General features: G+C 36.0%; 1 protein-coding gene and 1 long non-coding RNA gene across 5 annotated transcripts in view; both read left to right on the top strand.

Moving 5' to 3' along the window:
• The window catches only part of mast2 (microtubule associated serine/threonine kinase 2), a 200,990-nt gene that overhangs the window by 11,910 nt on the left and 163,210 nt on the right, over positions 1-25,870 (top strand). The gene's annotated exons all lie outside the window — the stretch shown is intronic.
• On the top strand, positions 12,721-20,564 carry LOC147836409 (uncharacterized). The gene is made up of 3 exons (XR_015493874.1): positions 12,721-13,847; positions 15,145-18,161; positions 18,419-20,564. It is a non-coding gene; the product is annotated as an uncharacterized LOC147836409 (long non-coding RNA).

The following is a 25,870-nucleotide window of genomic DNA, read 5'->3' as shown; positions in this document are numbered from 1 at the left end:
AGCCTCTGCTCTACTAAATTGAACTATTTTAATAAAATTGGAATTTTGTGGTCCTTCGAATATAAGCTCTGAAGCCTTTATTATGCTGTTCTTATAAGCTGATAAAAATTATTTTAAGCAATTAAACACAAAACATCAGTTGCAATTTGCTTTAATTTGTAATTGACACATGCTTAATGTATGACTCCTGAGTGTCACTGCATTATGTTGTACCGTCTCTTAAGATATTAAATTATGCTAAATGTACAATTTTGCATGCATCAGTAATTTGTTTGTTACATTTCTTTAACACTTTAATCATTTTGAATAAATTACATGCATCAACAGCCCTGATTTTAGTGCACCTGAAGCTCAAATTAGATTGTACAATTTTGCATATTCACATGACTAGAACTCCATGCAGCTTCTGTGCTGCAATCCATCAAAAATAGTGTCTCTTAAGAGAAGTACATTAGAGCTGACATGGGGAGCAGATGATTTTTATTTTTTAGCTTCTGCTTGCTTTAGACGTTTTGTTATTTCCTCTTGATCAGATGTGCAAATTAGGCATGAAAACAGTGGCTTTGCCAGGCACTCTGCTGTCATAAATGACAGGAAATGACTGAGCCATTTATGAGCCTTGAAAGTTTATGGCAGTGCCTTAGTACCCCTGAATAGTCCAAAACACATTACAGAACCCCTCTTTGTTCTGTGCAGATGTTGAATATGTTGAATTTGATCAATAAACAGAAAAACTTACTGAAAACTTTTTGCTGATCACTGGAACTCATTTAAAAATTCATAGCACGGCACGATATATATGAGTGTATTAAACCATGCATTGCCATAACTGTCTGGTTGTGAGATGTTAGTGACACTGGCTGGCTGGATTTCTGGAGAACAGCACTGTACCATGAGGGAGAAAGAAGTCCACAAGCTGAATCCTGTGTATGCCCTGAAACATGTCATAAAAGCAGCAGTTTTAATGCGGTGGAAAGCATTCTGATCGTTCTACCAGTCACTAGAGAGAGGAGTGGTTCAATATTTTAGTTGTGTAAGGGACAAAGTGCAGTTTAGTGAGTTGAAGCAGATTTTCCTTGTCTTGAACCTTTAGGGACTGACTATCGGGAGTGTCTGTTGTTCATTAATACTTTTCACCTACTTAGCACATGTACAATACCTTAAAGGCATAGCAGTTCATCAAAAAGTGATATTTTATTATTAGTTTACACATTTTCTGGCCATCCAGAACTGTAGTCCAATGGCTACATTAGACATGGGCCGGTGTAAGGTTCTGATGGTATAATAACCTTGGATAAAAATATCACTGCTCTAAAATATATTCTTTTCCGCAAACTACAGTAACATGGCTGAAATAACTCTGAAATTGTGCTTGGCTGTTGCTTGTTACTAGATTGTCACTGGCAATACTTTCAGTTGACTTTTTAGCAAGACACTCCTCATATAGCTTCCTGTGGTGCTTTTTTAGGTGCTGGTTGTTGCATTTCCTTGTGCTGAGGCAACAATTCTTACAAATTGTCTGTTTTTCTGTGACTTTGAAACCAAAATATTCCCATATTACCAATGTCTTTTCTTTGATATTAATTTGTCTTTTAATACTTCTGAAGCGGCAAATGCAATCATCCCACTCCTAATTGCTTTCCTGTTTTGTTTGTTTGTTTGTTTAAAAAAAAAAAGTTTTTATTGTGGGCATTCTGCATAATTCGGTTGCACAATTCTGATTATAATTAGAACAAATTTAGAATAAAAGTGTGCTAACTCAGTTGGCTAGTAAATCTATTACACACAAATGGTAGTCACGCATTTGCACTGGGCAGAGGAAATTAAATAATACATATGTATATTTTATATCGTAGCATCTTGCGATTTAGCTAATCGCAACGTTTCAAATTGCGATTGCGATTTAATTTCAATTAATCACACAGCCCTATTGTGCAGTCCTAGTTCATAGATTCCCAAACCTGATATTTGTCTCAATTATGCAAAAGTAAACTCAGATTCTACCTGTAGATTGTTGTGAATGCACTTTCAGCCATTTTCTTAGGCTTTGGATTAAATGTAACTAATGTTTCTTGCACAGACAGATCGTTTGGCTTTGTAAGACCTCAGTGTGTCGCCAGGGGCCATGGGTATTTTTTTCTTCACAGGTTTAGACCATGAAGTTACAGCTTTACAGAGGATTTGTCTGTGTTTGCTGAAAAGTACTTTGTTACCTAGTATTACGAGGATTTGTCTTTATGCTGCTTTTAGACTTCAGTAGAAAGATAATCTGTTAATAAGTAGATAAAGTCTTGTGTGTTTCCTGAACCTAGCTAATTCATCCTCTAGCTTCCCTCTGCAAATTTAGTAATCCCATTCAAAGACTTCTTAGAAATATGGAGACACCCTTGGAAAAAAGAAATCTATATAAGCTTTTGCTCAACATCTTGTAGAACAAAATCTACAGTTGCCTTATTCACTAATTAAGAAAGATTGCTTCAGTTTTCCCACTTTATTTTACTTGAATTCCTACTATTTGCCTTCATTTTGTTCCTGCTTTTCTTCTCTCAGTTGGCCTTGCCTATAAAGCATTCGCCATTTTCTGTTATCAGTCATTTCTGAAATTTGAAAGCTCTCCAGCACCATCATTATTATGGCTGAGCACACATTGTTTGAGCTGGTGGCACAGATGAAAACCCCTCAGAGGCACAGCCAATTGCATGGCTTCCTTTATCCCTGAGTTTGCATGCCGTGTGTAATTATTCAAATTCCTCTAGATTACAACCCTTGGCGTTGCTTAATCCATGTTATAATAATTCAAACCCAAATAGACTGGGGACTCTAAATCTTTTAAATGTAGGTCTACATACATACAGAGTTATTGATGTTAACATGTTAACAGGGTATCTTATATATTTTAGGTAATATGAGATTTTTTGAGGTGTTGTTTATAGATGCACATAATCAGCAAGTGCTTTAGTCTGCATTTAATGAATTTTGACAATAATTCCACTCTCTTGTGACTAAAAGATTTGTCTATGAATATGTTTCATCATTTTCCAGTGTTTAGAAAATTCCTGCTTTAGTTTTGAGCAATGTTAACTAGGATATAAATGTTCCAGGATTCACACTCGTGCTTGTATGTGTGCAAATCTTTATTGATTGTGATTCTGCATTTTAGAGTGGTTCTGGCAAGGCTGGAATTGATGCTGTCCACAGGCAGAATGTAATGATGCAGAAACAATAAGCTGACCGACTGACTCTGCACTGCGCAAACCTCAACACAAACACAACTTTAAACCGGTGGAGAGAATGGGTAACAATTAAATGGAGAATACAGTATGGATTTTTCTATGTGAAAATCTCTCCTATAGTCTCACTGTAACACTGTTGCACTGTTTCTATGATATGTTGTAATTTTCACTGAATCTAAGTATAATCAAGCGACATTGCTACATGCAGGAATATGTTTACTTTCTTCCCTACACTACAACATTTTGGCTTTTCTTTGACATCACAGTAAATCATATATAATATCATGAAGTATGTTTTTATTAGATTTACAGTGTATTTTTTTTACCCATCGATGTTGTGTGTATAAAACTAAATCCATTACAATTCTTTCATGATTTCTGAAAGAAAAAAAAAACAATGTTTCTTAAGATAAAATCCTGTTCTTGTTTGGGATTCATGGATGTTTTCTGACAGTCTTCATGTTGAAAATGCGTTGACATTTTCAGAAGTTTGAAACAATTATGCAAATGTTATATTTTCTTGGTAGTCTAAATTTCAAAACAAAAATCATATAATGTCAGTGCCGATAGCCTAGTGGTTAGCAAGTCGATATGCTGAGCTACTTGCGGCGACCCAATTTAAAACATTTTTTCCCAGCTCAAGGTCTTCCGCTGATCCTTCCCCTCCTCTCTGCACCCCACGCATTCCTGGCTCCCCTCTCCACTATTCTATCCGAAAAAACCCTAAAATTGTCAACAAAAACCCTATAATGAATCAAATAAAAAAATGTACTGTTAAAAAATACTAAAAAGGTCAATAAAAGTCAAATTTGTAAAATATTCAACAGATCAATAAAAAAGATAATTAAAAATTTAGTAAAATAAAAAGTTATATAATAATAAAAAGCTTTTTACAGCGTCAAGGTTCGTTTGTCCATCAAATATGAAATATTAAAAGAATATTTAAAAGATTATTAAACTTGCCAAATTGCTCTCAGCAGTCTATGAAAAAAAACTCAAACTTGAGATGAATCTATGGATATTTTTATTTATTTATTTATTTATAATAATTTTTTCAGGGTTTTCACCTTTATTTGGATAGGAAAGTAGAGAGAATTGACAGGAAAGTATGGGGTGCAGAGAGAGGGGAAGGATCGGCATATCGAACTCTCGCCGTGAGCACCAGGGTGCATGTTTTGACGCACTAACCACTACACCACTGGCGCCAACTGGATCTGTTAAATGTTACTGTAGTATACCACTAAATATGCCACAGACATGCTAGTTACTAATATCAGCTTAAAATACCACACATAACATTATTTAAAGCACAAGAAAAACATGCATTTGTTTCAGTTTTCACTGCAGATAGTGCCACCTTGTTATCTAAAATGAATTGTTTCAGTTCTTTTAAATTGGACATTTTCCAAACCAGTAGTGCGGACCTTCATTTTAAAATCAGCAATTTAGCCCAGGCTTCAGTGCAGTGTGAAAACGTTTGAAACACCTTGCTCTAAGACACTTATTTTATCATCTACACTAAAAAAAGTATTTATTGGATTTACTACATTTATTTAAGGTAACCGGTTGCAAACTATTTATGGGATGAATTTAAACAAACAAACTATGTTGAACATTAGTACATTTAAATTATTTTAATTCAATCCATATAAATGGTTTGCAACCAGTTAAAGTGCTTAGCATATGTGAGTACACCCCCCACAAATCTCTCATTTAAATGAATATTTTGTATAGGATGCTTTACAATATTATATTTGTGCATATACATTAGTTTAATCAGTACTGAAGCCAAATCTGGAGCTTATCTAACAAAATAACTTACAACAATGGTTCAAAAATTAGTAGCCCAAATTTATATGTTAAGGAAAATATTAAATATATATTTTTTGCAATATTTCACATGATTTTAAATGTATTATCTTTCCATTTCTAAAGATGTTCTATGACTAAAATATTATTTTAATATATATGTCTGTTTAATAAATCTGTTTTGTTCAAATGCACTAATATATTACCCATATTCACTAAGAAATGAAAAAAAAAAAAATCATTTCTACAAAGGGGTGTGCTTAGTTATGCTGAGCACTGTACCTTAAAAAATGTGTAAATTTAATGAATATTTTTTTTTGTGTATTAGTGTTTGACAAAATGTTGGTTTGGATTGGCAAAATAGCACTGTATAATCTTCTAGATGTTGAAATGTCTACGTTTTAAAAAATAGTATTTATGCCAGAGTTTGAGGTTTAAACAATATTGGGTGCTGCCGAAGTACTTTTAGTTAGAGGTGTATTGTTGAGCTTGTTCATGTAGGAGTTTGACTAATAGCCTCCTTCTGTTTGAATCCTGTAAGTAAACAAGCACAGAAGCTTAAACACCCATATTCTCACACCCTTCAGCCACACAGATGGATGTGGATACTGTAGTTTCATGTTTGTGTACAAATCAGATTAACGTTCTGTTTGAGAACTGGAAAAAACACACACATTTACATTGAAAACATTCCCCTGTGCACATCAATCCTACCTGACTCTGAACTCTTGTTGACCACAGAGAATAACCTAAAATTTAAGCATGTGTAAGCATCATATGTGTTGTTTTGCCACACCGTAAATGTGTTGATTAAGCCGTTTTCATGTCCACACCAGTGCTCACATGGTTAGTGACTTTCACTGGATGGATTTCCCATTCATCAACTGCACTTGACAGACCAAGAATGAAAACAGAGCAAGGATCACTAAGTTTACACCAATAACTCTTTTTCATGGTCTTTGTTGACAGCAGTTGAACATACGTACACTGCTGATGTGTCCTTTTAAAGTGGTGCCTGAAAAAAACATTACACACCACATCTGAAGATTTAGGACAGTTGTCATAAAATTGTATTTGATTGGATTTGATTATTGCTCAATGATTAAAAAATGTGCCAGGGGTAACAGTTTAGGAACTTATTGGGCATTGCTAAAAAATTTATTCTTACAAATGCTTTTTGGTAATGACATCTTCAATATGCCTCTTGTATGGAGAATGGAGATGCATGCATTGCCCAAATGGGATTTTCCTCCCACTTCAGACCTTAACGGAGTCTAACAATCTTGTTGCTTCTATTGGTCTCGTCTGTGATCTGTGATCATTAGTGCTTCTTTTTTATTTTATTGAAGGTGATTGGCTAAGCCATGCTAGCAGCTTTATTTTCTTGAGGTGCTTTCTAATCTGTAAGAGATTTCAGCTGCTGTCTGGGTTTTCCATGCATTTTTTCACCTTCCTTGCTTCATTTCCCATTCAATACTTTTCCCTGTGTCGTTTCATTTTATTACACATAACTTAATTTCTATATTTATTCATTTTGTTTTATTGGATTGCTTTGGATGTTACTGATATCTGGTGAGAATTTCAAGTCAACAGCAACTTTAGAAATGTGTTTTCTGAGAAAAATGTGACCTGTGATGCATTAAGAATAATTTATTCCAGGTTATCACCTGTCTACTTAATATCTGGAGACGTAAATAGGGGATCTGATGTATGTGAGATTTAGCACTGTATCTTTTAATGGAATGGGCTTTGCCACACGGGATAAAAAAAACATGCAAAATAGTAAAGATCATGGCTCCATTTATGACACAATTTAAACAGCAGCGCCTACTGATGAGATGGTAAAGATGAGGTCTTCTTACTGGCAGGCTTAATTTATGTTGAAATAAATCTGAATGTGAAATGATCATGCTATTTATGTTAATCAGTTTATGCAAAGTAAAATCCAATTTAATGGCTGGGATTTTCAACGAGGCGCTAGATCGTGAAAGAGTCTGGAGCGTCACGCTTCAAGGCCCTCTAATTACTGTGGAGGGTTTGAAGTTGCACTTCTTTTTTTATGCCGCTGGTAGACTGAGACAGGGTGCAGAGGAATTGAAAGAAAACCATATATTCTACAATCGTATTTTCTGTATGCATACTACAAAGACCACTATACCAGATAGACCTCTGCTTGAATGACCTCTGAAGAAAACAATTACTTCATTCTTCTAAAATAATCTGTCCAGTATTAAGTGAAATGTATTTTATTTTAAACATAATTTCGCCAATTTATTAGTTTTTCAAATTTTGTTGTATCTCTAATGATTATTAATTAATGCACCTTCTGTTTCAACTAAACAACTTCTTTATATAATATATGCATAATATATTAAAAATAAAAACCAAAAATAATTCATGACTAATTTGACTTAAAAGTACAGTAATCATGTAACATTTCTCCTTTGATATATTTAATTTATTAAAAGCATAATAAAGTTCAATAAAAAAAATCCAACGTTTCTGTTGGCTTCAGTTAAGGTATACTCACGCTATGGACAGTTACCTTGAACCGGGCCAAAGCAAGCTTGTCCCCCCTCCCATCTCCCCCGACAGCCCACACTCACATTACATTTGGGTCTGGGCATGCTTACGTCATCAATGATGCGCTGTTCAGTAATCGCTTTTGCTCAGAACAGTGGAGATTTCTTCAGTTATATCGTTTTAGTCGTTTGATATGCAGCGACACGCAGTCAAATATTTCACCGAACAGATCAGCCACTTTTGACGCTCATAAACAATCATAAAGTCCTTGTGCTGCAGGAATTAGGAGGTTTGCTGAAGGTGCAGCTGTCGTACAGTGAGAAGTTTGCGTCTTTAACAAACTACGACAGTTTGCGGTCATTGAACAGATGAATGATTAATAAATCCGTATCAAACAGTCCCTTAAAAGTCACGCCTCGCTTTTTAGTTTCAGACTCAGGCATGTTTTGCCCTAACACACAAGCGTACCGCTCCAAAGCCCAAGTGAACCATTTGAGCACTCACACTTTTCAAACAATCCAGAAAACGGGTCTGGGCACGGTTCGGATGGCATAATGCGAGTAGGCCCTTAGTGTTACTACAGTAAAACCATTGTTCTAGTTTTCTGCCTATAATGTAAGTTACAAAGTTAAATGTAAAAAAAATTATAAAAATGTAATTTTATTTTTGAAATGAAATATCAGTAATTATTACACAGCACTTTCAGTTTTCAGCCAAGTGCAGTTCAGAAATGTTATGTTTCAGTTTTGGCCCGTTGAGTGCATATCAATTTAAAGTAGTAGGTAGGAAACAGTTTGCAATGTCAAACACTATAATGAATTGTGTTCAAAAAATATAAAAATATCTGAAAGCACAAGTTACCAGAGGCTAAACGCATAACATTTAATGCTATGCATGTTCTTGCGTAAAATATTGATATGGTTGTTATTAAAAAAAACAAATACTATGTTGTAATGTCAATTTAAATGTTCTATACTGCCTTGGGTATAGCGAATATATAGCTTGAAGGCTGTTAAACTGGTTTTCACACATTTCAAGGTGATTAATGTAATAAATGTATTCATGTGGTTCAGCTGGCGGAGCAGCAAAACAATCTCATTTCTGAAGCCTTCTCCAGCTGATGATCATTTAACTGAGAACCTCAGACACTTTGAGCTAAATGGAAAAAGACAACACTGCTATTATCACAGATTCTGATGGATGGGTTGAAAATCCTTCAGAGGGAGACCCTTTCTTTGCACCTGTCAGTCTAATTTAGCATTTATAAAATTCAGGCCTGTGTAAAAAGGACACAATTACTGAATTAGAATATGAATAGAGACATGCTGTTGTCTAGTTAAAATGTTTGCTTGGCATAATATGATTAACAGTAGCTTAGAAAAACCTCTACTGTTGTATATGTCAAATAAGTAGAGGTGTGAACCTATACTGGTCTCACGGTTCGGTTCGGTTACGATTATCATGCTGTCGATTCGGTGTAATTCGATATCTCTGTGCATCACGGTGCATTGACGATGCTTTCCATACACAGTGTTATATTTTGTGGGGAGGCTATAACATGCTGTCTGTATAAACACACAGACACACAGCACCACACTGTCTCTCATTCACAAACATACACACACATAGACAGCACCAAACACACACATGCTCTTGCGCTGAGCGAAAAAAAAAAAAAAAGCGAAAAAAAAGAAGCACTTTTCCGACAGTCCGTTCCTGAGAGCTCCTCTCCGCATGAGCTTTCACGGCTAAACGCATATTGCGAGGGGTTAAAGGGAGCAGTGTTTATAATATCGGGTGAAAAATAATATCAAAAACAAAACCAACTTAACCACGCTCATTTCTGGCGCCCCCCTGGATGTACAGAACCCTTAGCATTTGCCTATACTGCCTATGCCACGGGCCGGCGCTGAGTTGGCTCCTGAGTGTTGTAAATGCCGGCGCTCACCTCCCTCGCGACAGAGCGCATAGGAGATAAATGACGTCAGTAAATAATAACCGGTTATGATTATTACTGAACCGATACCGAATTGTCCGCATCTGCATCGCGATGCACCGAAAAAACAATTAATTTTGACACCCCTACAAATAAGTGTTTCCACTAGCAAAATAAGAGAAGATCTGTGTATTTGCTCATGTTAAAGGTCAAACCGTACCAATCAAGGCATAAATTCTGTTCTCTGCAGATGCAATTGTTAACTAACTTCGCTCTTGGACAATATTCCAGTGTCTGGACGAGTGCTCTTGTGTACAGGTCCTACTTTAATGAATCCGTTAGTCATTGTAGACATTGATGCTGTACTTATGGCTTGGGCAGCCTATGAACTTTTCTCTTAATTAGCTCAGTGAAAGGGCATTGCTGTCAGGCACAGTGGGGAGTGGGCCATCTAGAGGTGCTTTTTTTTTCTTTCTGGTAATGACCTGTGTTGAGTCCCATCACACATTGGGGGTCGATGCTCTGGGCCAAGTGTTTTGATTGGTTTGAAACTGCTGACCCCGCCAGCTAGCTGAATAAATAAATACTCATTGTTTTCCCATACATTTAACAGAGCACTGGACTGTGGATGCCATATTCTTGAAAGAGGAGTCGATTCGCGGTTTGAGCCAATTCCAATGGCTAAATTAATTTGCAAAAGTAGGGTTGTCTAAAATGTTATCTGAGGACTAGAGCAGGTTATGGGACAAATGGTGTTTTTATTTTCTTATTAAAGATACTAATTATATATACCAACTATTCAACCAATGAACAATGGTAAGATCTGCTGTTCTTTAATAGTTATGAAAAAAAAGGTCTTTTTGATATCGTTTCTTTAGTGTTTGCATGCGTTATTGTTAATTGTGCTTTTTGACTCAACAGCTGTATTAGGCAAGGCAAGTTTATTTATATAGCACATTCATACACAATAGTAATTCAAAGTGCTTTACATCAACATTAATATAAGAAAAAATTTTAATAAAAAATATTAAAAACAAAAAAAAATTCAAATGTGTTAAAATAGGTTATAAAGGAATTAAAAATAAATGAAAGAAATAATAATGTGATCTGTTGGAAGTAGCAGAGTGCTCATTCAGTAAAGGACCAGCTAAACAGATGTGTTTTAAGCCTTGACTTGGTTTCCACTACAATCATTCTTCCATGACGGGGCGCCACGCCAAAATTTATCCCGCCATGGCTACATTACAGATTCTCATTCAAGACATTTTATTTTTTTAACAGTGGGGAATAATCGCATCAAAACCTTTTAAAGGGTAATTAAATTATAACAGTTATAAACACGACATATAGCCATTTCACTTTACTTCAGGATGCATTAATACCGCTCTGTAGGTCTATTGGAGACGTTCATATATATTTCTAGCAAATTTAATAAATGCTGGAGACATACTCGTTACATAAACGCACTAAACCGCACTTCAGCAGCGTTTATTTGAGAGCGCACTGCACACAAGAAGAACTGCGCTTGAGCAGCTTATATTTGAGGGGCGTGCAAAAAGTTTTGTGCACGAGCAGAGGAAATTGGCGCGCGAGGAACGAGATTTGAAGTAAAGCAAAGAGAAACTTATTGCAGCAGCGGGGTAGCTGAAAGCAGATTCATCCTTCTTTGACTGAACCCTTGGATTTTCTCGTTTATATGATCCGAAGATCTGAGTAATCGGTTTGTACTCAGCATATCTGTAAGGTATTGATGTCCTAGGCCATTAAGGGATTTATAGACAAGTAATAATACTTTAAATTTATTCTGAATGTTACATGGGAGCCAGTGTAAAGACCTGAGGACAGGTGTAATGTACTCTTATTTTCTGGTTCTGGTCAGAATCCTGGAAGCAGTGGTCTGGATGAGCTGCAACTGTCTAACTGTCAGTCTTATTGGAAGGCCAATGAGGAGTCTGTAACAGTAATCCACCCTGCTGCTGATAAAGGCATGATCAAGTTTCTCTAACTGGAAACGAAGCATGTAATTCTTGGAATGTTTTGTTTAGTTACTGCTTTGACATGATTAGTGAAATTTAGACTTGACCCCAGAATCACATCAAGATTCTTGACTTTATTTTGTTGTTGTTTGATCCCTAGAGCCAATGTGTGCATTTACCTTGAGAAGATATGTTTCCTTGCTCACATTCAGTAGAAATGCAAATATAGATTTTTTCTTAGTTTAAAAACAAATAGAAATCAGATTTCAATTGCTCAATAAAAGGAACGCTGGTTGATCAATAATTGCGTGTTTTAAATGAGATTTGCATTTATTGTACATTTAAATTTCAGTTTTTGTCCTGTTTTTGCTGGTCTTTGTTTTGATCTCACACCCATTGTTTTGTTCTTTTCTTGAGGACTGCTGGCTAGTGACATTTTGTTGCACTTAACCCTGTTAGTTCAGATCAGGGTCAGAACATGTCAATAACATTAATCACAAACTCTTTGACTCCTGAAGGCATTTGTGAAAGAGGCGATTGCGTTATGAAATATGCATGCTTGCAGTTTTTATGTATGGTGTCAGAAGGCTTCTGTATGTGACCCAAGTGTGCCGCAAGCCTACGTTTGAGTGAAGGTTTCGGCCGTTAGATCGCCCCCTGGGGGCTGGCTGCAGTATAAGTCATAAAGCCAACTGGTATGATTGACTAACATTCTGTAATAAACAGATTTGAAACAATCTGTGATAACAGACACAGCATAGACTCATTTTCAGTCTTTCTCAAAATCCTTTGTTAAAGTGTGCTTTGTTTGTAAAAGAATCTGTCATAAATTGAAGTAGATAAAGTTCTAAAACTTAATTAAAGACTAAGTTCATCACTCTTTCCTAATGTTGAGATCAGATATTTTCTCAAAACTTGACAGTGCACATCATCTTTTCTTTTTAATGAGGATACTATATTTTGGTTTCTCCATAGTAATGTATTGTAAAGTCTAGATGTGATATATCTGCAGCTACTTTGCAGATATCAATATTGCATACATTTTCTGGCTCTGGGCCTGTACAACAATAATTACCTGTTTTACGTCACTGTGAGGGGTAGGTTTAGGGTTGCGATAGGTGTAGATTTAAATAAAACACAATTTAATGGGCAGTTTAATAAGTAAAAAAGAAATCTTGTTAACTTCTGGCCGCAGCTGTATCCTTTCTAGCAATAATTGTGTTTTTCTCTTTCATTTTTTTACCTTAATGTGTAAATAACAGGAGGTAATCTGAAAGTAATGTGAAAGCAGGTGTTCATCTTCTGGAAAGTCATACATTTTGTTGTAGGGTCGTGGCGTTTACCTATATTGGTCTGATGGATTGGCTACAATCGTCATACATCTTGGTTTCATTCGAATTCTCGCGGCCCATTGATGATGCTTTTTCATCCACAATCTTTCAATTTTACTTCTTAACAAAAGTGTACAGTTTTGTCCTATAGTACAAGCAGACAGATAGATGAATTGTAAAATTAATTTTACGTACTTAAAGAAAACAAGCTTTTTTTGTATGAAATGAAATTAATAAAATTACGATTTTCGCACAATTCTACAGTTGTAAAATAAAGGTTAATATATGTAGGCTGTTATTATTGTTATTTCTCAAACATATGGTAAAACAACAACAATAATATCAGGCCTTTGTGTAGCTCTACTGTTGGTTAAAATGCTAAATTTTGTATAGTTCTTGAATGTTGGACTTTAAAAATGTTCTGGTTGTTAATTCACAGTAAAGTGATGACATCAGAATACAACTATTCTTAATTCTGAAGTTGAATTATTAAGTTAAATTGAGACATAAGCTTGCAATCTGTCATTGACAACATTATTAGACCATTTTTTACTGGTAAAATCAGGCATTTGTCATTATTAGATTCCTTCTTGCATTTTATTCACCATTATAGGCTGAAGTAGTTATACTGACACTGTTAAACATTTATTTTCATGCACAACACTTTGTTCACTATGAAAGAAAAAACATATCAAATGCTGGTCGTAATCATAACTTTACATTGTTATATGATCATTCAAATGATGTGCGCCCTTTCGGTTACACTTTCACTGCTGAGTGCGCTCATGTCATGGCTGCTGTCACTTTGAGAAAAAAAACATACATGCATATCATGCTTCTCAAATGATTGTTCTTTCAACAAGCTGAAAGTTTTTTACAACTTTAGGTTTAATATTCACAGCCTTTCTGTTCACGTGCGTGCGTCCTCTCAGTAGTAAACAAACAGTGCATCAGCTCACATGTGATTTAGCGGCCACAAATACGTCATTACATTAAGTCAGAAATTACTTTTTTGGGTAAAATATACCTTATAAAAACAGTACAGGGCTCGAAATTGCGACCATTTTGGTCGCATATGCGCCCGAAAATTAATCTATGCGACCTCATAATATATTTGGGCGCCTTAGTGTGACTGCAGATAATGGTTGTAGTGCGACCTGTTTTGATTTTTTTGTAAAAACGTGCTGAATCGCTCTTCCATGCCGCTATATTGGTTCATATTAGCTGTCATTCACTCAAGGTATTCCGCTGTCAGATGACAGGGAAGGAGCTTTTATGACCACGGGAAATGCAAACGGCTGAAGAGTAAAAACTTAAAGCACACAGGTTTGCAAACCCCACCTAAAGTTTAGGCGCAGATGAAAGCGATCATGACACGTCACGTGGTGAATAATGATCCGCCAGCTGAGATCAATCGAGTACGCGCTTCTTGGAGAAGGTGCCCGAATCTCCATGCGTTGCATTCACTGCGTGTTCAGCGCATGTCCGCTAAAAGTCAAATCTAATACTGTACATATCATCGCCAAAGAAGCTCGCCTTTACTAAGTTTACACTGAAACTGCGGCTCATAACAAAGACCGGTATTGCGCCGATGGTTAGCGCAAGAAACCTGCTCTGCCTGCTCATAAATTGGGTCAGCTGACTCGCCTGCTTTTCCACTAACACAGAAAAATGAAGATCAGCTCAGACTGAACCTTTAAATTGACACAAACTGAAACCAAAACTTTTAAATAATATTTTTATATTTATTTACTGATGACTGTTTTGCAGCTTTCATCATTGAATTGAATGATATATTATAATCTTTTGTTTGTTTTGTAGCAGAAATATTATTTATTAAATTGACATGCATATAAAAACAGCAGTACAAAATAAATATTTCTTACTGCAATGCTTGATTTTTGTTTGATGCAAACTATACAATTATTTTTCATAAAGTAACAGACTTTTTATAGCAGATAACCTACATTCATGCACATTCAAGGCAGTATCATAATGAGAAATGTAATTCATTGTTACTATTATTGTCATTTTTTATCATCATTAATATTCTATGGCCTAATTATTAGACATTCATTTTGGAATTATTGCACACAAATATCAATGTCTTCGCAGCATTAGTTAGATAGTTGTTTCTGGTTTTTGTCAGTCCTATTAATGTTGTTTTAAAACACAATAAATCACTTAAAAAAACAATTTGCAGCGGTGTTCATTCATTTTTGGTGGGTGCTCCTAAATTTTTTCTGGTGCTCCTAAAATTGTTTTGGTGCTCCTAAATATTTGAAGTTGGGAGCACCGGTGCTACCAAGTAAAAAAGTTAATTTCAAGCCCTGCAGTATGTAACTCTTTCAACACTCTTTGTAAGTGTCCACATTGATGAACAATGTACTATGTAAAACAATGTAAAGACTTTTGCGATTCTTTTCTCGAACTTGAAAATATTATTAGCTGAATCATAGAAATGCTGGATTAAGATTGTGTGCGGGGTCGAATCGAGATTGTGATCTTTTTTTTTTTTTTCAATTAACCGTGCATCCCCATTGACTCTGGTTGGCTCTCTCAGCGCTGTTCACCAAGCAGTGACACAGACACTGAAAAACGGCCATGTCAATCAGCTTACCCCCAATAGAGAGGGTGAGCAAAGTTGCTCTGCAAACATGCTTGTGGCCACACAAGTGTCACTGTAACAGCCGAGAGAGAAAAAGAAACTTTACCACATGAACATGCCACCAGGTCAAAGGGTCCACAGTGAAGAGAGATAGATTGAGATGGAGCTTTACAGTTTTCATTTCCTCCCTAGCAATGAAATAGGGGCTCTACTGTCTTTGAAAGACTCTACAGCAAACCCACAAGCAGTGAAATGTGCGCAGTTGTCTGCTTTTTTACTAAGTTGGTGCATTATATTTACTAGCACCCACCTCAATCGCCATACTATGCTACTACAACTTTTTGCATTTGAGATAAATGACATCAGTATGTAATGACGAGTTAAGATCTTTAACTGAACCCATACTGTGTATGAATCATGGTGCATTGAAGAAACAATTATTTTTGACAGCCCTTCTGTAAATGTCATTTTATGTGTTGCAGATAATCAGTACCAGTTGTCATCATACTTTTCTCTTTACTGTGCCCCAAGAGATCAGTTCCAATCCCCTGGATGTGTGGCTTGATCTTTGTTAATCTCCTTTAAATGACCTCTGAGCACAAAGGTTATGATCCTCAGTTGAGTTTCACTCCTCAGAGTTTCAGATGTGGGCGATGTAGCTAAACTGGAGGCTTGCCTTCCTGGTAATCATATCCCTGAAATGTTGTACAAAGCATTGCAATGTCCTAGCTTAATCCTGGTACTCCATTTATTAATCTTCAGAGCATCTGATGACATTGCCATCCTCTCAGAGAGCAATTCTGCATGTGGACAGGACCACACAGGATATGTCCTCAATAGCATCCTTGTAAATGTTCCTCAAATTCCTTCCGTAGTTTTGTTGAATAAATATTGTGATAAATTTGAAGTAGCACTTTAATGCAATTTTTGCATATTTTACTATATTTATTACATCTATTCTGCAGATATCAATGCCAAAAAACACTGAAACTGTCATCGGATTCCATCTGGAATTGGTATTATCTTAGATATGGGCTCTAGACAAACATCTTGAATTTGTTTCTGTGTAATCCTCTCCAGTAATCAGTTCTTACAGACATGTATGTGCGCAATAAACCTTTTGCTTAATGCTTGGGCATGTCAAGTCTGTTTGGAAGGACTCAATCCTAAATCTGTCTTTTGTCTCTTGATGCATTCTGTTGATGAATTCTCATTCTCAAACTTTAGTCTCACATTTCATCGCCTCATTTGTCAGGACTTGTCTTGGAAGACTAATCCATTTTAGAAAGAAGCTTTGATTTAACACGCATAAAAAAACTTGTAAGGATATACATATTTTGAAGCTGCTGTATGCAAGTTTTTGACTTCTCTAAAGCATAAAAATACCATAATATGTTTGCAGATATTTAAGAAACATGCCAACTGAACATTCTTGTTTATCTGAAAAACTTTGAACATGTCTGTTATGTACCTGTCTTTGTTCTGGTTCCTTTAACCTGCCTGATGCCAGTTTAGCTAATTATATTTCAGCACTCTGGGTTCCCTTCATGAAAAACTGCGTATTTCATTCATTCATTCATTCAAAAAGGCTCTTAAAACATGCCTCTGTAATCGAAATGCAACCTTCCTTGGACAGTAGCAGACTCCGAAATGAGACACAGATTCAGAGTTCCACATAAGGTTATTAATAAAAAATTATATAAATATTACGGGTGTAAACATTAGGTGATACATTTGTAACCATGTGTCCCAACAACATGCTCTGCGACGAGAGTTGTAATGATAAGCAATTTGGCTGTTTGTACCAGATGAAACACGCCAGAATATGCACTTATTTATGAAATAGTAAGGTTTATAATCCAATTAATACTTATTAAACCTATTATTATTGCTGAATCATTGATACTGTATGTGTTTATTTTGAGTCAATTCTAAAGTTCAATTTTATTTTATTTTCAAGATCTGAGGTGAACTATCTGCAGCTGTTTTCAGTGGTATGGCAATAAATGTCCTGTAAAATGGCATTCAAACTCACCTTGTTAGCATTTTCTGATGTAATCATTGTCAGTTTTTTGTTGTTCAGCTGTAGAAGCAGTTTCTAATATATAAATTCAAGGTGCTGGTTAGAACAAAAAATCCTTTTACTATGGAAAATATTCCCTCTATCACGTGCCGTTGCTTTTATATGAACACTATTTAAGTCAGTCTTTAGGCTCGATCGTCAGACTAGCTCTTGTTGGTCCTCAATCTGACAACTTGTGCTTGCGTTTGTTTTGATATTGGAATGCAATACCTAGTTCAACCACTGGGTGTCAAACTTACATACTGCACCTCTAACCATAAGGAAAAAACAAGATGACAGCATGAACAATGCGATGGGATAAAGTAGGTGTATCAAAATTATTTGTTTGCTTTGTGCACCGCGATGCAGGTACAGACAATTCGATATTGGTTCAGTAATGGATCATAACCGGTTATTACGTACTGCTGATATTTATCTCCTACGCGTGATGTCACAGGAGAATACTATGGATAATTGTGCTCAATTCACTGCTTGTGATTTTGCTGGAAAGTCTTTCATTGACACTGAGAAAGGTATATACATCACGAGCCGCTATTTCACTACTAGGGAGAAATGCGGTAAAACTCCATCTCTGCCTCTCTCTCTTTCACTTTGGATATTTGACCCGCTGGTGTGTTCACGAGGTAACTTTTCCTCTTCTCTCGGCTAATCTAGACACGAGCGTGCCTGTGGTGTGAGATTTCTCTCTACTGCATCTATTACGGATTACCTGTGGTTGTTCTTCCCACGTCACTCATTGGTGAACAGCGCTTTAATTTTAAAAGCCAATTGCACCCCTTTTTGTTGAGCTGGTGAAGTCAATGACCAATTATAGGAGTGTAAGACCTTGCTAGACAAGGATCAAAAAGCAAGCTAAATAATATTTACATTAGTTTATTTGCTATAAATGCTCACGCTGTCTTCTGTGGTTGTATTTGAGTTTTAAACCATTTAAAAAGAATGTTTTCAGGTCAAATTAAAGGTACAGTTCATATATCTGCTCTCATTAAAGGACAAAATTGCATTACAAGTAATATTTAAATACTAATATATTTATAGATTTTAATACAGTTTTTTGTTGTGTTGTAAAGAACAAATCTAATTATGTATGGAAAGTATCGTCAATATACCGTGATTCACCAAGACATAGAATTGAACTGAATCGATGGCATGATAATTGTAACCGAACCAAACTGTGAGACCAGTGTAGGTTTACACCCCTAGTATAAAGTGTTGAATGTAATTCAGTAAAATAATCACTTTTTACAGTTTGGAAAATCTTTTTTTACAATCTAGAAAATGTTTGCACCTTCTTACTTTTACGCAGTATGGCAAGAAAACAACCCATAAAAAGTTTTTCCTTTTTGTATGGTTGTTCTGTGAAATTTCTGTGAAACAAACGTTCATTTATATAATAATAAGCTGCACATCCCTAAACTCCAATGATTCAAAACTGGTCCAAAGAAAATTTGCCTGGATTGCAAGGCAGTGGCGTGATAATAAGTCTGGCTCTTGTTTTGAATAAGTCAGAATTCCAAAATTTCACAGTTCACATTCAGGTCTTGGCTCGGTGTCTGCCTTCTCATTTCCCCATCGCATGCAGCATTATTGGTTTGTCCTGGCTTTGAAAGTCAGAGGGTGGTGGGGTTCAGCTGGAGAACTGGCAGAGTCATGTTACACTGTGTAACACACCATTACATAACCCAAGAGAAGCGCTGCTCAACCATTACTCATGTGCCTGGCAGTTTGAGCTCAGATGAGAGTTCTTTCACAGTTCAGAGGTGAAGCCCTGGGCGATGCTGTCGTGGTTGACAGATTTTTGGGCAGTTAGCTTTTTTGACAACCGGTTTTGTTTAAGAAATGAACTGCCCTTATGTGTGAGAAACGGCATTGAACACCAAAGCTGAAGACTGAATTCTAGCATTCTTTTGTTACAACTGTGTTATAATATGTTGTTATTAGCTACATAACTTTGGGACAGCGTTTTGTTTGCTTTTTCATGCTAATATGACAAAACTTCTCATTTATCAATAGGAAGGGAAGTAACAGATGCATAAAAGCTGTGGGTGTGTGTCTATATGCACTTTGTGAAAATGGGAACAGCAGATAGAAGCAAAAAAGCTTATCAGTATTACTCAAGATGTTGGACATTCAGTGGTTTAATATAGCACAATTGCATGGATGTGTCATGTTTTGACATTATGAAACTGGAAATTAGTGGATTTTTTTATATGTATTAGTTTACACAATTCACAAACCAGATGATTGTAATAGTGTCAGATTACAACAGTACAGACTACGAAGTTTTCATGGTAAAATACTGTAAGTGACCTTCGCAGTCACTACATAAAATTTTTAAAATTAAGAGTTGGAACACTGATAAAAGACTACTTGCAACAATGTAAAATGACAAATGAGACTCTAGTGGTGGCCAAGAGAGCTTAACATGCTGCAATTTAAGAAAAGTTCCTCATCAGTTTGACAGCATATGTGTTGCAAATCCTCACAACCAGGGCTTGATATTTTTGATCACCAGCCACTATGGCCTGTAGTGTTTCCAACATTACTTGCCACTCACCCTTTGCACTAGGCACAATTTTAGCCACAATATTTCTATGCATACACTTGACTTTGGCATGCTAAAATTACTTCATTTAGATTTTTTGTTATGACCACATGAGTCCTCATTCATTTCACTTTTTTCTTTGTTGTGTATGAGCTTGCTCAATTAGCATGAACAAATGTGTTGTGGTTTCATAGTGTCGCATTGCAATAGTTCTGGTTTCACAAGACTTTTCAGGGCTCAACACTAAGGGTATACAAAATAAACAAATAAATAAATAGTTTAAAATAAATAGAAATTTTCAAAACAAGCAAAATAAAGCTGAATACCAACATATTTTATTCAACAACTTAAAAAAAAAAAAAAACTTTTGACATTAAAAAAAAATCTCATCATGTATCTCGAACTGTGCACAGTAGTCTGTCATTGCTAAAGGTCTCAGATCACCAGTTCACTATACAAAAATGGGAAGTCAATCTCCTATTAATGCAATGCTATTGTAAAAGATGATAATTAAACCATGAATAAAAAAATAAATAAAACAAAGCAGGTGAAAAACATACTGGGCTCTATTTTGACGGTCCATGCGCAGAGCGCAAAACGCAGGTCGCAAACGCTTTCAGGGCGTGTCAGGACGCGTTTTTGCTAATTTAAGGACGGGAAATCTGCCTTGCGCCGCGGCGCATGTTCTAAAAGGATTGAGTTTATTTTCTTTTATGTAGTTATAGGTGTGTTTTGAGAATAAACCAATTAGAATCTCATCTCCCATTCCCTTTAAGAGCCAGCTGCGTCGCGCCAAGAGCGCATTCGCTATTTACAGGACGCAAAGTAAGTCTAAGTGGAAAAAATTAGCATTTCACAAGCAAACAGTTAACAGTTTTTTTTAACAGAAAACTGTTAAACAGAGCATCTACTGCGTGAGAATGAGAGATAATGGATCACTTTCACTTTCGCTCTTGGATAGGCAAACCTTTACGCACAGACATCAATTAGTCTATAAATAAATAATTTTGTTTGTTAAGCGCAAATATTCGTTTCAAAACTATTTCTAAATTCAGTTCTAATTTCCAGCAAACGAATAAATGAATAATAATAGCAAAATGTGCTCAAAAACATGAGTTATATCCTAAAACACATGCTGTGCCACATATGGTCTAAAACCTGACAGGTGGGCAAATCTAAGCTTGTTTTTAATAAAACAAATATAAATATGAATATAATAAATAATACTGCTAATAATAATAACATTATACAAAAGCAAATTGTTATGAATGAACTGAAAAAGCCTCCCGAGAAGAAGACATAAAAGCAGTGGTTTTTCATATTTATGTAGGATAGAAAATAATATGTTTTGTAATATTTTAATCCTTTATATTTATATTCTTTATCTATTTTTATTATAAACTATATATATCCTTAATATTTACATTTTTTCATGTGTAAAGATATTTGCCTATTGCTCTCTTGTGCGTATTAAGCAGTGCGTAAGCGAGGCGCAACCGGGTTTAGACCAGGTTAGTTTTGGTCTAATGAAAATCTATTATAGATTCTTAAAATAGCAACGCGCCAGCGGTCCACCTCAGAACGCCTTCCTTTTTAGACCAGAACGCCTATGGGCGCAAAAATGAGTGCTAATGCATTTGCTATTTAAACAGCGTAGCGCAACGCCTCAAAACGACTCTTGCGCCAAGCTGAAACTACCAAAAGACTACTGCGCCACGCCTTGTGCCACACTGCGCCGGGTGTATGATAGGGCCCACTGTGTGCAGTAATGAAAGGATGATCACCTGCACACTGTTAACACTAGCCCCAATAATAATCTGTTCAAAGAATGGTTAAAGCGAAAGTGGCAGCCTCTGCTGCATACACAAAGACATTTTTTTAAAGAATCTCAAACTCTTGAAAGCAAGCATTGCTTTTTGTCCAGTCTATTTCAAAGGGAACCAATCACATCAGTTGCATTCCCAGACACGGTTGCTAATTTACTCAAGGAAAAGGGAGTGCGCAACCATTTAACTACTTGCTCACAACACATTAGCTGAGCACGCGACACTAATTCACCTCATTCACACTAGCAGTGATTTTGTAGCTGTCCATTGCTCTGGGTGGTGAACTGCTGCAACCTGCTTCTGAGCGAGTAGAGAGAGGATCACGTTAGCTGTACTCGTGCTCCTGTTGGCTGTCGCTCAAGGTAGTCACTTTTCATTTGCACAAAGTTGAACGCTCGACATACCAATGCTTGACATGCCAACCTCGTCGCCAATGATTGCTATCGATTGCGTAGATGGAGATCGATAAAAGTAGCTTGCTCTTCGTTGAAATGAACGGTTGCTTTGCCACTGCAAGCCAGTTGTAGTGTGAATGAGTCTTAAAGCCCTTGTCAGTGAGTGAGAGTCTCTCCATGTTTGTGATCATCCTCTGCACTCGGTTCTCACTTACTTTCTTTTGCTCACACAAACTCAGTTGTTTTTGACAGTTGTGCTGCTTCTCGATGGTCATCCTTGTCTAACCCGCCACAGCTGAAGCCTACCAGCATTTGGTTTGTTGCTGGGTGTTCATGCCAAGTCCTGTTCACAATGCAAACAAATAAAAATGGAACAGAAATGATTCAAGAGGACCCTAAACGCCATTTCACACAGAATATGATTAATTTGTGCCAATGTACAATGTAACAGTGTTTTTTAGGCAGTTTTTGTTCCTGTTTCCCTATGACAAAATGAGCCATCCAGTATTTGAGGTTTATATCATATATATGGAGTCAGAGCTGTTATACAAAAGGGTAAAATTGGTGGCACTACAGGGCTCGACAATAAGGACTGCCCGATGGCCCGGGGCCAGCATGCGAGACACTCGGGCCAGTGTACAGAATGTTACTGGCCCGATCGGGCCAGTGCTGCCTTTCTGCCTGCCAGATCGAGGCAGTGCTGCGACTGTCTGTCAATTGTGTGCAAATACAATCTTACGGTGCTTTCACACATAGACGTCTGTTTCGGAATCTGTCTTGTTCCCCCTGTTAGCGCGGTTTGTTTGGCATTTATCCAGCAGTTGCGCTCAGCGCTCGCATCCGCGCCAAATCAATCAGTCCGACATCGCCTGAATGATACGGTCTCTGCCCTATTGAGCGGATCGATTGTAGTGAGAAAACAAAACAATGCAACGAACTAACCACCCAGGCTATGTCACAGTGTATTATGATTGTGTAATAGCCATATATACGGTTATATGACGAGAGAATGATGAGCAGGGCGAGATGTCATTCTTACCGGTAAATGCGAAAGTGAAAGCATGCTGAAATATTACCGAGAGCTGTTTATCCAGCCTGATCTCGGTTTATCCGTTAGGAAAATTGACCGAAGTTAATATCTGATAATTTTTCCATATTTTAATCATATAATATGTTGTGTTGAGCAAGTTGTTTTGTTCATTTCCGCTCTGACAGCTCGAAAGACAGATCAACATTGATCTTCTTCGCGATCTGATGAAGTCTCGGTTCATATGCTATGTCTCTATAATGTAAGCCTAAAATGCAGAATTCTAGCCAACGTTTCTTTAATAGATTTATTAATTCAATAAATAGATTTTTACAAAACCTGACAATTGAAATGAGGCTCTGTATAAGAAAGTCTGACCTCTCTGAGTTTAGGTGACAATGTCTCTGGGTTGTTAAAATTAAAGTGCACATTTTCACTTATAAAATATTCTATACACAACTGGTCAAAAGTTTGGGGTAAGTATAATTGTTATATATGTTAAAATAAGCTTCTTCTGCTCACCAAGGCTGCAATTATTTCATCATAAATACAAATTGTGAAATGTTGCATAAAGTAACTCTTCAAAAGAAGTTTATCATTTAATTTATTCATTTATTCCAGTGATTTTAAAGACGAAAGTTCAGCTTCATTACTCCAGTCACATTATCCTTCAGAAATCACTAATATTAATTATTATTATATTTATTAATGGTAATCGTAATAAAAGCAATAATGTCTGGAGTAATAATTTTATTTGAAACTATACATACAATAAGAAAGCAGTTATTTAAAATGTTGATGAATATTTAACAATTTAATTTTTTTTACATTTAATAAATGTAGCCTTGATTAACTGAATAATTTTCCTTAAAAAACATTTTAAAAATTACTGTAAAAATATATATATATACTTGAAGTTAGAGTTATTAGCCCCACTTTGTTGTTTTTTTCTTTTTAAAATATTTCCTAAGTTATGTTTAACAGAGCAAGGAAATGTTGATAGTATGTCTGATAATATTTTATCCTCTGAATAAAGTCTTATTTGTTTTATTTTGGCTAGAATGAAAGCAGTTTTTAATTTTTCATGAACCATTTTAAGGTCAAACTTATTAGCCCCTTTAGCTAATTGTTTTTCAGACTGTCTACAGAACAAACCATCGTTATACCATAACTTGTCTAATTACCATAGCCTGTCTAGTTAACCTAATTAACCTCGTTAAGCCTTTCACACACGCACACACACACACACACACACACACACACACTCACACACACACACACACACACACACACACAGTCAAATAGCTATTAACTTTTTTTTTTAGGTGGGGCCAGTGAAAATTTTGGCCGGGCAAGTAAAAATCAGAACCACTGGCCCGATCGGGCCAGTAGAAAAAATCCTTAGCGTTGAACCCTGCACTAAATTATTGAAAGCGAAATCCAGAGGCTGAAGAAAAGTGTTGTGTTCAGAAGAAAAGTGTGACTACAAAAGCAGTGATAAATTTCAATGGCAAGTAATTGTAGGGAAAATGCAAAGCAGTGGTAAGTTTAATAATTGATTAAAGTCGTAAGCTTGACAGATGGTTTGCGTTTCTGGTTCTGCTGATACTGGTAGAGAATTCTATTTCTGTTTTTTGTCCCTTGTGGTGATAAGTGCCAACATTTAAGTAATTCTTTTTAGTGGTCTAAGAGGGTAAGCCAATCTGTTGAACGCTTGTTTGCGCCACCTAGTGTACAGGCATGGATTTGCTGAAGATCAGTCATTTGCATTCCTTGTGAAAGCACCACTCATCAGCAATTAGCAAATAGCATTTAATCAGCTTTATAGCGGTGTGCTCAGTGTGAAATGACCTTAAAACTGTAATAAATCTTTCCTAAGTGGAGTCCAATTGAAGATGCAGTGCTTATAAGAATCCTGGAGTCAAGGTGCTTTCAGTAACAATTACTTCAACTTTAATAAATTATTTTTTTTAATAATTTTATAATTTTTTTTTTACCTGTAAAGCATCTCTCCAATGTGAATCTTTATATTAATAAATGCAAAAATGACATGATAAATGTAACTGTCATTGTGAGACAGCTGTTTGACATTTTCAAATACTAAAAGGTTAATATATTTAATATTAAAAATCCATATTACTGTAACACTTATGGCTGGGTGATTTGGCCTAAAATCAAAATCTTGGTTAATTGAATATTTTAACTTGATTATGATTAATTAATAAGAATGTTTATTTTTTATTTATTTATTTTTTGCACTCATAAATCACTGACAGGTTTTGTACAGTAAATATGGCCACATATTACAAATGAGAGTTTTGAATGAAGGGAGTATCATTTGATTTTAAAATAATTGAAGGAAACACACACACACACACACACACACACACACACACACACACACACACACACACACACACACACACACACACACACACACACACACACACACACACACAAGCACAAGCACACACACTATCTACTATCTATGATTATTTATTAAATATCGACTTGAACAACTGAGATTAAATCACACAAAACCTAAAACCTAAAGCCTGTCATGAAAATAAATAACTTT

The sequence above is a fragment of the Danio rerio genome, chromosome 6 (assembly GCF_052040795.2).
Source record: "Danio rerio strain M-AB ecotype USA chromosome 6, GRCz13ab, whole genome shotgun sequence".
Classification (NCBI taxonomy): domain Eukaryota; kingdom Metazoa; phylum Chordata; class Actinopteri; order Cypriniformes; family Danionidae; genus Danio; species Danio rerio.
The sequence above is the reverse complement of the archived record's forward strand: the minus strand, read 5'-3'. Positions and strand labels throughout refer to the sequence as shown.